Raw genomic sequence first — 10765 nt, 5'->3', positions numbered from 1 at the left:
ATCCTTGTTATTTTCTCTGATGTATTCGGTTTGTTCACGTGTTTATATATATATATATATATATATATATATATATATACATGTATATATATATATATACATGTATATATATATATATATATATATATATATATATATATATATATATGTATATATATATATATATATATATATATATATATATATATATATATATATATATATATATATATATATATATATATAAACATTTTTTAATTGTCCATGCAGACATTTGAGTTGCATTCATACGGTTTAAATTCACTGAAATTAATATTTATCATATTTTGCAGTATTTAGTCTACATCATTAACTCATTTAATATTTCTTTTTCCTGAAAGTAGAAATTAATAGCTAGTATCTTTTAAAAAATTCTTTAAATTTACTATCAGTGTGTGTTTGTGTAGCTGGCATTAAGCCCTGGGATAACTATTAACTATTAATTGTTGTCTAATTAGAGAATTAAATATAACTCAGGTTTTAGGTTTAGAGAATTTATACCATGATTTATCAAGAATATATTGCAAACAGGGATGCATTTCTATTTTTAAAAGCTATCAACCAGCCCTTTTTAATGTTAGTGTTCTTTGTAAATATAAGATCTTTTTTTTTTTTCAGACTGGCTAAACATGCAAAATTCTGTGGTGTGCTCATGTAACTAGGTTGTTTTTTTTTTTGTTTGTTTTTGTTCTTTTTCCTTATTTATTTTTTCATTCCAGGCTTGATATTCTTTGTCGATATTGCTGAACAAATGAAATAAATGTTTAAAAAAAAAGAAAAAAAAGAAAAGAAAGAAAGAAAGAAAGGAAACAATGTTTTTTCAAATTTTGTGATCATTGTTGCCATTTCCATTAGTACAAATGATGTCACTTATAAATGTATTATTATGCAGATGTTTGCTGCTTTTCTATATATTTTGGTTCCTGCTAAACCCCAATGTGTGCTGCGCGCGTAGTGAACAGCAGGTGGCGCAGTGACACGTGTGAAATTCTTCAGTCATGAAACAAGTCATTGGTCAGACTTTAACAAGCCTCTGAGCTGCACTCATTCTTTCCTACAGACGGCATTTTCTCTTGCTGCACATTTCAGCATTTTGACAATTTTTTTTTTTCTGCTGAAGTTACCTATTAAAGCCAACTGGGCAACTCAATAGTGCCCCAGACTCCCTTAAAAAAAAAACATCACTCTTAGAATCACACATGCACTTTCAAGCAGAAACTAATGCCTACATCAGACCCTTAATTCACTTCCTCAAAATAAATACTTCAAACAATGTCTAAACAATTCAAATATACACCTTATTTTATCTTAAACAGTATTCCTTCATATATGGCGTTTCTTGCTCATGCTTTAGACATGCTCAGTCTTCTAGGATATAATCTGTCTTAAATGTCATTTTTATTGTAATCTTCTTTTTGTGACTGTTATGTGTCTTTGAATCTATTTAGACCTTTTTCTTCCCTTAACAATTGTTCTGACTATAAAATGTATAACTATAAAATGTTTATATTTACTTCTATTGCCTTTAAGAAGCTGGAAGAAAATGTTCTGGATATAAAATGTAATAATCCATACGAGTCAGTTTATCTACAGTGACTTATTGCTCTTTCTGTATGTTATTGTTCCTGGTTTTCAAGTTAAACTACTGCGTTTACTCTGCTAATCAAACCAGAAAGCCCAGTGTGTTTTTGTGAGGATTTACAGCTTCAGACAGTTTTAGACTCTAAAATGAGTCCATGCAGTTAAAGCTTTGAAGATGGCTGACAGCCTCCAGACACGAAACTGCATCTAGACAGAAGACGTCTATAAGAACACTATAAGTGAGTTTCATTGTGCATTGTTGTTATTTTATTTTATTTATTATTTTTTTTACAATGTGTCGCCATGTTAAAGTCATCAAGTCAACTGGCAAAATAATTTACAGTCGAACCAAATAGCTAATTTGGTCTCTTCGACTTTCTAAGAATAACATTACGGGACTCCACGGGATTCTCTCTAAATATAGAAAATAGATGAATAACATTATATGTAACGTTCCTAAAGCCTGTGGTGTTCCAGCAGATCTTCAGACAGCTGTTTAAAGCAGCCGTGTTAAATGTGGCCCTTAGCATGAGAACATATGAGGCTGAACTTCAAGACAGCTGGCGAGCTCTGGAGAGTCTTTAGACTATGATTCGTTGAGACCAGCTATAAACCTCAGAGCTCTGCAGGGGCGAATCTGGGTGCATCGGGGTCAAACACTGGGCCTGTGTTCACTCTGAATGGAATAAAGACTCATTCTTTTACTTACCACAGTGAACAGCAAATATTCCACAGCTAGCACTGTTATGCTTGAAGTGACAACATCAGCTGCCCTGTGACCAGGAAGTTAGGCAAATCATTGTGTGGTGTGTGTGTGTGTGTGTGTGTGTGTGTGTGTGTGTGTGTGTGTGTGTGTGTGTGTGTGTGTGTGTTTAGCCCTTGGCTACTGTGACACATTGTACTAGACTGCACTAGTGGGGGAGTTTTATTTTTTTACCAATCTAACCACTGACTCACTTGATGATGCCTCATAGTCATTCTGAGAAAAGCAATTTCTGATGATGTACGACGCTCAATAATTATACATCATTTAGTCTGAATTTGTGGTCAAACACAAATATTTATTAAACTGGTCTCTATTGGTAAGAACTAGTGGAGTGTTTGGAGAGAGGATGCTTGTCTTTGTGTAAATGGAGTCCGGTTGTACCTCGAAGCACTTGAAAATAAAACAACATGAAAATAAAAAACTTTATTTTTAAGAGACTTTTTTTTAAGAGTCCTGAATAATCTTACTCCAGAAAATGTGGTTGTTGTCCTTTATCACCATGTTCAGGCACACCACAGAGGATCAACTAAATAAATTGTGTCTGTTTACTATAACACACACGTTTATCACGACCCAAAGCTGTCTATTTAATCTATTTCCAAAACCGAAAATAAAATCCAGTGTACCACAAGAAATTTACCGTAACGTAGCGCAACCTAGCGTTGGCTAATACATGAGACACGTTTAATCAGACAACCAATCAAAATGTGACATCTTGGTCTGAAACACCAAAGTGGTATGACATCCTACTGAGAGTTTGGACATGTTGTAACCATTTCTGGTTGAATGTGGTGTTTTTTTGTTTGTTTGTTTGTTTTTTTTGGAGAATAAACATGGTGAGATCAACCTGTTATTTTAGCACGCCATTTCTGGAGAGAATCTTTAATGCTTCAAGCAGAGATGATAATCGGGTGGCTTCCACAAACAATACGACGTAACTGCTGAGCAAACAGACGTCATGCCGAAGCCTCGCTCACTGTATCACGAGCAAGCCTGTGTTCAGTCATTGTAGTGTTGGGAATCTTGCTCTAGACCTTTGTTACTCTTTGTCCAAGGATTACAAAGAGATGTAAATGGTTTTTACATCGAATGCTTTCATGTAACTCCACCATCTTATTTCTCGTTTTCATTTTCTCTTTGTAACTAGGGAACAAAATAAGCTGGTCTGCCTCTTCCTTTGTGTCTCGAATACTGAGTTCAAATAAAGGTCATTACTCGTAAAAGATCAACACGGCTGATATGATCACAGCATGAACAGTAAATATATACAGGTACATGTTTAGTCTAGTAAATATATATACAGGTACATGTCAAATCTATTTAATCTATGGAACAATTACATGTTTAACCTTCTCGTTGCCGCAACCCGAATTCGATTTGAACCAGCACAGCCACTGAGTGGTTAACTCTCAGTTGCGGCCCCCAGCCTGGATAAAATGGGAGGGTCACATCAGGAAGAGCATCCGGCGTAAAACTTGTGCCAAAATCAAATATGCTGACCAGATGATCTGCTGTAACAACAACAACATGTTGTTAAATCTCTAACACTGTACAGTGTGTGAGGCAAAATGGCTTAGCGGTTAGCATGTTGGGTTTGATTCCTGCCTCCTACAGCAGTCCTCCGGTTTCCTCCCCAGTCCACACTCATGCAGTGTAGGTTGATTAGCATCTCTAAATTGTCTGTAGTGTGTGTGAATGAGTGTGTGATTGTGCTATGTCATTTGAAAATACATGCCATTTATTACAGTAATTCAAGTGCAGCACTCTTGACTTGCTTATGTATCACCAACAAGTGTTGCGTGATCATAGTTTTAATTTTAAAATTGAATTCAATTTAAATATCACTCCTTGCAGGACTAGAGATCTCGTACACAACGACCAACACAAAAGCGCAAAGAGAGCCCAAGGTTATAAATTTGTTGTGATTTTGTCTTTGTGCAACTGTAGCAATGTTATCTCCACATTAAACACGCTGAGACTTTCATTCTGTCGTCATAAAAACAGGCGGTTCACAGGATAGTGTAAACAATTCATATTTTCCTCTATAAATCTGTGCTCCATATGTATTTTCATAATCCATTTTATGTATTATCTCTCAGTATGTGTCAGCCGTCTGGCAAACTCTCTCTCTCTCTCTCTCTCTCTCTCTCTCTCTCTCTCTCTCTCTCTCTCTCTCTCTCACTTTGAACCCCAGATACACATACAGACCATAATACTAAAAATCAAAGAACGAAAACAAAAGCATCATGCAGCATGTTCTCTCTTTCTCTTTCTACCTCTGATAAAACTAGCATTTACACAACACTCTCTCTTATTGTGGAAATAGTATATCGACTAACGTATATTAGCAACAACAATAGTGACTTGTGGAGGCAGGGTTTAGCCTTTAAATACAGGTCAAATAACCTTGATTTTACTGTGTAGGAAAAACCCTGCTATTAGTCAGAAATAGTTTCGACTTCATTTACTCAGCCTCAAACAGTGTTATGTCAACACAGCATAGACCTACTGTATAATATTTATTTATAGATCATATCTATCAGTTTTATTTCAAGCTGATTTTTTTAAATCTGTGTTCCTGCTTTGCGAAATATAGATACTCGAGGACTGAAGCTTAATCAGTCAAGTATGTATTCATTTACACAGCGTGTTGTTAAAACTAATTCTGGCTCATGAGATTATTGTAAACAGGAAGTACGCAGCTCCTCGCTAATAGAATTCTGACTTGCAAATCACACTCTACCCCGTTTTTGTTAACCAACTCACGCAACGGTCTTAAAGCCAAAAGCATAACAGTTCTGCAGTGGTGCTTTTTTATCTCTTTTGTTTGTTTGTATGAGGTCTCTGCTGATTCAAGTAGCGATTGTATCCTGTATACACTGGGTGTAAATATTGGCCAGCAGATTGACCTGACAGGCAGACGCAAGCTAAAAAACCCCACTATGCTGTAAATTTGACCCTGGATTTGATGGATGATGGATCTGAATCTAGAGCGAGAGAGAGAAAGAGAGAGAGAGAGAGAGGAGAAGAAATAGTGATAGACTGCCTTTTCCCAAAACTGGAATGTTGTTTGTCAAGGTCAGAGAGAATGTGGGGAATGTGGACTTCGTGTTCTAAGGAAGTGGCTGTTGTCTCCTCTGGGATCTCAATCTGGCTCCAGGGCTGTGGGTGGAAATAAGGGGACGGATCATGGGAGGAGCCAGAGGAGGAGCTACCTGGGGCATGACAAGGGGAAAGCTACAGTATTTGGGAACAGGGTACTTGCATGAAGCAGCCATGAGGCCAAAAGTGAAAGTCTTTCCTTGATCTTTGATTGTTTAGTGTCTCTTTCGTGTTCACGTAATTTACAGTAAATAAGTAAAAAGGATACTTCTTTATCAGAGTCACTGATAAAATGATGTAACAGCAGGTGGGGCTCTGTAATTACACTACATGATGGGAACCATGTGGTAGAGACCAGAATTCTTTTTCATGCATGATGAGGCCAACAACTGACATTATCCGATATTCCAGTTGAATAAACAGCTTTTAAAGTTTTATTCGATAACCTGTGAAGCAGGTATACTGATATTTCTGCATCTAGATAGTGTTGCCTGTGATTGTTACCTGTCTATGAGCTCAGCGATAACATGGTCAATTAGATGACTCGGTTGCTTCATCTTTTTCCCCAAAATTCTGACTCACCCCTTCTGACACATAAGATCCACCCTTGGTCTAATATCTCACAGCATGCAGCATTGTGAATCACAGAATTTTATCATGCATGTGTCTTGAGCCAGGAGCAAACAGAGCTTAAAGGTGTGTCTCTTCTCTCATACTGCTGTCTGACCTGAAATTCTAGTTTTAGGGCTCCAAAGATTGGGGAAAAAAATCATTGTGGATAAAAGAGATTTTTTTTTTAATTTGTTTTGAAGAAGCAGCCTTTAAAGTCGACATTTTTTACATAACGGACACCGCAGTTCATCTTCTTTTTTGCAACATGGAAATATATTTGCAAAACATGATCACACAAGAAAAGAAGTTGCGAAACTTTTTTTAACAGTAAATAATTGCAGTATACAGGCACAGCTTTTTGCTGTTTTTGCTGCAAAATCACATTTAAGTATATTAGTATATAAGTGTCTCTTTATTTCTACAAAAATAACATTAAATCAAGTATTTAGATGTTCTCAGATATAGTTTTGAATGAATAAATAATCTTTTCATTAGTACAATAAAGTATTTCATTTCCTTGAGCGCTCACAGTAGTTATTTTAAACAGGGTGTATTCATTATAAAATCCACCCCTGGCCAAATGCAGGCTTGCACAATAAATATCTCTGACGTTTGGAAGCTCTCACGTCTAAAACGACAGCTCAGATCAGTCCTGCCGTCGTGTAGAAGCTTCTGAGGCTTTGCAATAAAGTTGTTAGGAGGATAAAAGATGGAGGCGATTTTTAAAAGGACGAGAAAAGCTTTGAACTTTTCTTGGAGTGCTGTGAAATCCATTATAACAAAGTGGAAAAAATATGGCAGCCACTGCCAAGATCAGGCTGTGCTTCTAAAAACCGAGCACACGGGCAGGAAGGGCAGTTGTCAGAAAATTGTCCAATAAGAGATCTAGAACATTGAAGGGGTTACAGAGCTCACTGGATGAAACAGGAGATGAACAAGCCAACCTCTAGGGGAGAGCAAACAAACGGAAGCCGATGGTGATAAAGGCAAATGTAAAATGGAAGTCAGGAGTTTGCTAGCGGGCATGTGACAAAATCTGTGAGTTATGTTTGGTGCAGGCCAAATACATTCCCAACACAGAAGCAAAATCATTCCTACCATCAAACACGGTGGTGGTAGCATCACAGACTGGGGCTGAGTTCCAGAAAGAAATCTTGTTGACATCAAGCACCAAATATAAGCAGCCAGAATTTTCATTTTTTTTGTTTAAAATCCAGTCAGCCAGAAATATGTCCAGGGTGAAAATTTACATCCTAAAAAAACTACGAAGCAATTTCTAGAAAAGTGAAGGTTTGTTTTGGAACAGCTGAGTCAAAAGCCAGACTTATATCCAATTGAAAGTATGTGGCATGACTCGAATTGCAGTCCACCAACATTCTCCACTTCACTTGGGAGACTTGGAGAAAATTTGCTTTGAGGAATGAGAAAAAATGGCACAATTAAAATGTGCATAAGTGCAAAAGTTCACAGAGACCTAACCGAGGCAATTCACAGAAACCGGACTTCCTACATTAAGTATTGAAACTAGTGGGTGAAAACTTATCAAGTAAGTTAAGTAGTATTAAGATTTTTTTTTTTAATTTAAATTATTCAAAAGGGGGGGCACGGTGGCTTAGTGGTTAGCACGTTCGCCTCACACCTCCAGGGTTGGGAGTTCGATTCCCGCCTCCGCCTTGTGTGTGTGGAGTTTGCATGTTCTCCCCGTGCCTCGGGGGTTTCCTCCAGGTACTCCGGTTTCCTCCCCCGGTCCAAAGACATGCATGGTAGGTTGACTGGCATCTCTGGAAAATTGTCCGTAGTGTGTGATTGCGTGAGTGAATGAGAGTGTGTGTATGTGCCCTGCGATGGGTTGGCACTCCATCCAGGGTGTATCCTGCCTTGATGCCCGATGACGCCTGAGATAGGCACAGGCTCCCCGTGACCCGAGGTAGTTCAGATAAGCGGTAGAAAATGAGTGAGAGAGAATTATTCGAAAGACTTGTAAATAATAGTAATTAACAGCTCTTTCTGTGGAGAGCACAGCAAGGATCGTAGCAAAAAAATGTCAACCTAGTGTACTTCAATTTGCTGTTAGAGCACAGCAAAATGGGAAATAATCACCGGGGTTAATCGTTTCTGGAGCCACTCTGTATGTATACACTCTATATGTATATAGCTTTGCACAGACTTTACATAATGGCTGGTAATGTTCTTAAAAAAAAAACCCTTGAGTCTGATCCAAATGTGAAAAACACAGGATACACAGGACACATTATTCAGCCTTGTCAACACTGATAATTACCAGATGACTGTAGAAGTGTGAGTTCAGCATTGGGGGAGAGAACATTTCCGTCACATTCCCACAGGGTTCAGTAACGCTCATTAAAGCCATCTTTCATTATCAAAGCACAGTACTAGCTACATGGCAGAGGACAAGATTCAATACTGAACATTATTATAAATAAATATCACAAAAAAATATTCAAACTATCCCAGTCTCGTTTCATTTGAAATGGATTTTTGCCAGAATATGTTCACTTTGCTGGCAGTATGTTGGTGTACTGTATGGAAAAAAGCACCGTGGTACAATGCTGACACAATGCAGGCAGATTAGATGGAAATTGTATTAAACTAAATTTCAGGATTTAAAAATTGCATTTATGGACAGTTTTCCTAAATACAAAAAGGTTTCAATAGGACAATAAAAAAATAATCTAGTACTCTTATTTAGTACAGTAGGAAGACCAGGTTAAGACCACCACCAAAGCCTAAATAGCATCAGTATGATGTCATAGCATGATGAAAACCAAATGAAGCTTTTAATATCTCTTGGCAAAGCTTTGCAGCTTCAGATAGTTCAGAATACAACAGCTAGTAAGAGTTAAACCTACAAGTTTCATTATATTACGCCTGCCTTATCCACACCACTGTGGCTAACAGAATTTTCACTGATTATAAAATACTACTATTGACTGTTGATCTTGAATGCTTTAAGTACCTGAGGGAGATTTTGATCCACTGCGTCCGCTTCAATCAAATGGTGCAGGTTCTTTATTAGTACCTAGAATACAGAAATCTTGAGTTTTTTCCTTTAACGCTTCCCAGCTATGGAACAACACCATTGGAATGCCTTATGATTTATATTTCAGTGCACACAGACATTTCCAATGTTCACATACAGTGACTCGGGACATCAGAGCTCCTGGAGATGGTTCATTTTTATTAAACGCTGGTGACTTCCAGCAGCACGAGAGACAGTGACCGCTGGTGACGACACATGGTCGTGTCCAGCAATGCGACACATTTTACGAAGGTTAAACTTTATGCAGATACACAGCAAATCAATGCACAGTGAGTGAACAGTAGTGGTCAGGAGACACATGATAAAGAACTGATTTGCCTTCATCTAGTATGATACGATGCAGATATACTGATGGATTGTATAGACAAACACCAAACGTCTCTACAGAACTATTTTATTTTAGCTGCAAGAAAACCGATCCGGAAAGCTACTTGCGCCACCCAATGAGAAACGCTGTTACTATGGCAACTATTAGAAGGAACTTCATAGAACAGCGACTGGAGACTTGCAGCGATAAAATCAGTGTGTATGAAGGCAGCAATAGTCGCAGTCTTTTAAGTATCAGTGGAAAGCTCGCTGCTTTCTAACCTTTCTATTTAAAAAAAAATTGAATTGAAGTGAAAAACTGAATTATCGTGCATTATGAGGGGTCATTAAACTGCTGCACTGAGAGAGAGTTCATAAACCAGCAAACGTTGTAATGTGTCAGACTCAGAAGTGAACGTTGATTAGAAAGGCCGGGCGTCACAGCACACTGTTGGAGTGCATTTGTTTTGGTTCATAAAACCAAATGTTTTAAGCATCGGTCTGCCAATTCTCATAAATAACTATTTAAAAAAAAAAAACTGGCCAATACACTTCATTATATTTCAATCCTTCCTCTAGAGAGAAGGAAAAAAATGCTTAATCATGCCCCAGCTATGTGAAGCATATTTACAATCTTTTCTTCCGAACTAAAAGAAAGTTTCCTTCCGTCATCTCTTGCATGTCACTGCTTTGAAGGACATGTGCAGCACTTTTGCTTTTAATGTGTTTTCCATGTGTCTTTCTGTGCATGGTGAAAAAAACGCAACCTGAGACATCGGCACACATCTGCACGATATATTTATTAGCTAATCCGTTAGCAAGTTAGCAAGTGTTCTGCTGCAAAAAGCCTTTAAGATCTGCATCTAAACGGTCATATGCTCTGTGATTGGTGCGAGACTCTCTGTTCTCAACGGGCAGCTTCTCATACGTGAATCGTTCCAAAGGATCCTGTTGAAACAAAATCTCTCCTCAATACGAACAGCTGTGTCGTCTCCGTCTCAACTCCTGATCTCATTGTCAAGGTATGAATGTGAAGTCAGAGGGCTTGGTGTTGCTTGGTGTTGACTGTTACACATAATACTAGTCAAACATGAACAATCACTTGAGGTTTACTTTTGAAATTTTTTTTATTAAGACTCAGCATGTCTGGAGTAGAAACAATTTTTTTCGTTTGTTTTTTTTTTTTTTTTTTGCGACTGCTTTCTAAAAGACATAATTCACATGTACATTGTTTACAGCCAACCTCACATAACATTTTAAGAGTACAAATCATCCATGTGAAGCTTATGGTCCTTTAGAGGTCTGACTTAGCAATCGCC

The sequence above is a fragment of the Tachysurus vachellii genome, chromosome 14 (genome assembly GCF_030014155.1).
Source record: "Tachysurus vachellii isolate PV-2020 chromosome 14, HZAU_Pvac_v1, whole genome shotgun sequence".
Taxonomy (NCBI): Eukaryota; Metazoa; Chordata; class Actinopteri; order Siluriformes; family Bagridae; genus Tachysurus; species Tachysurus vachellii.
This window is presented reverse-complemented; position numbering follows the sequence as displayed.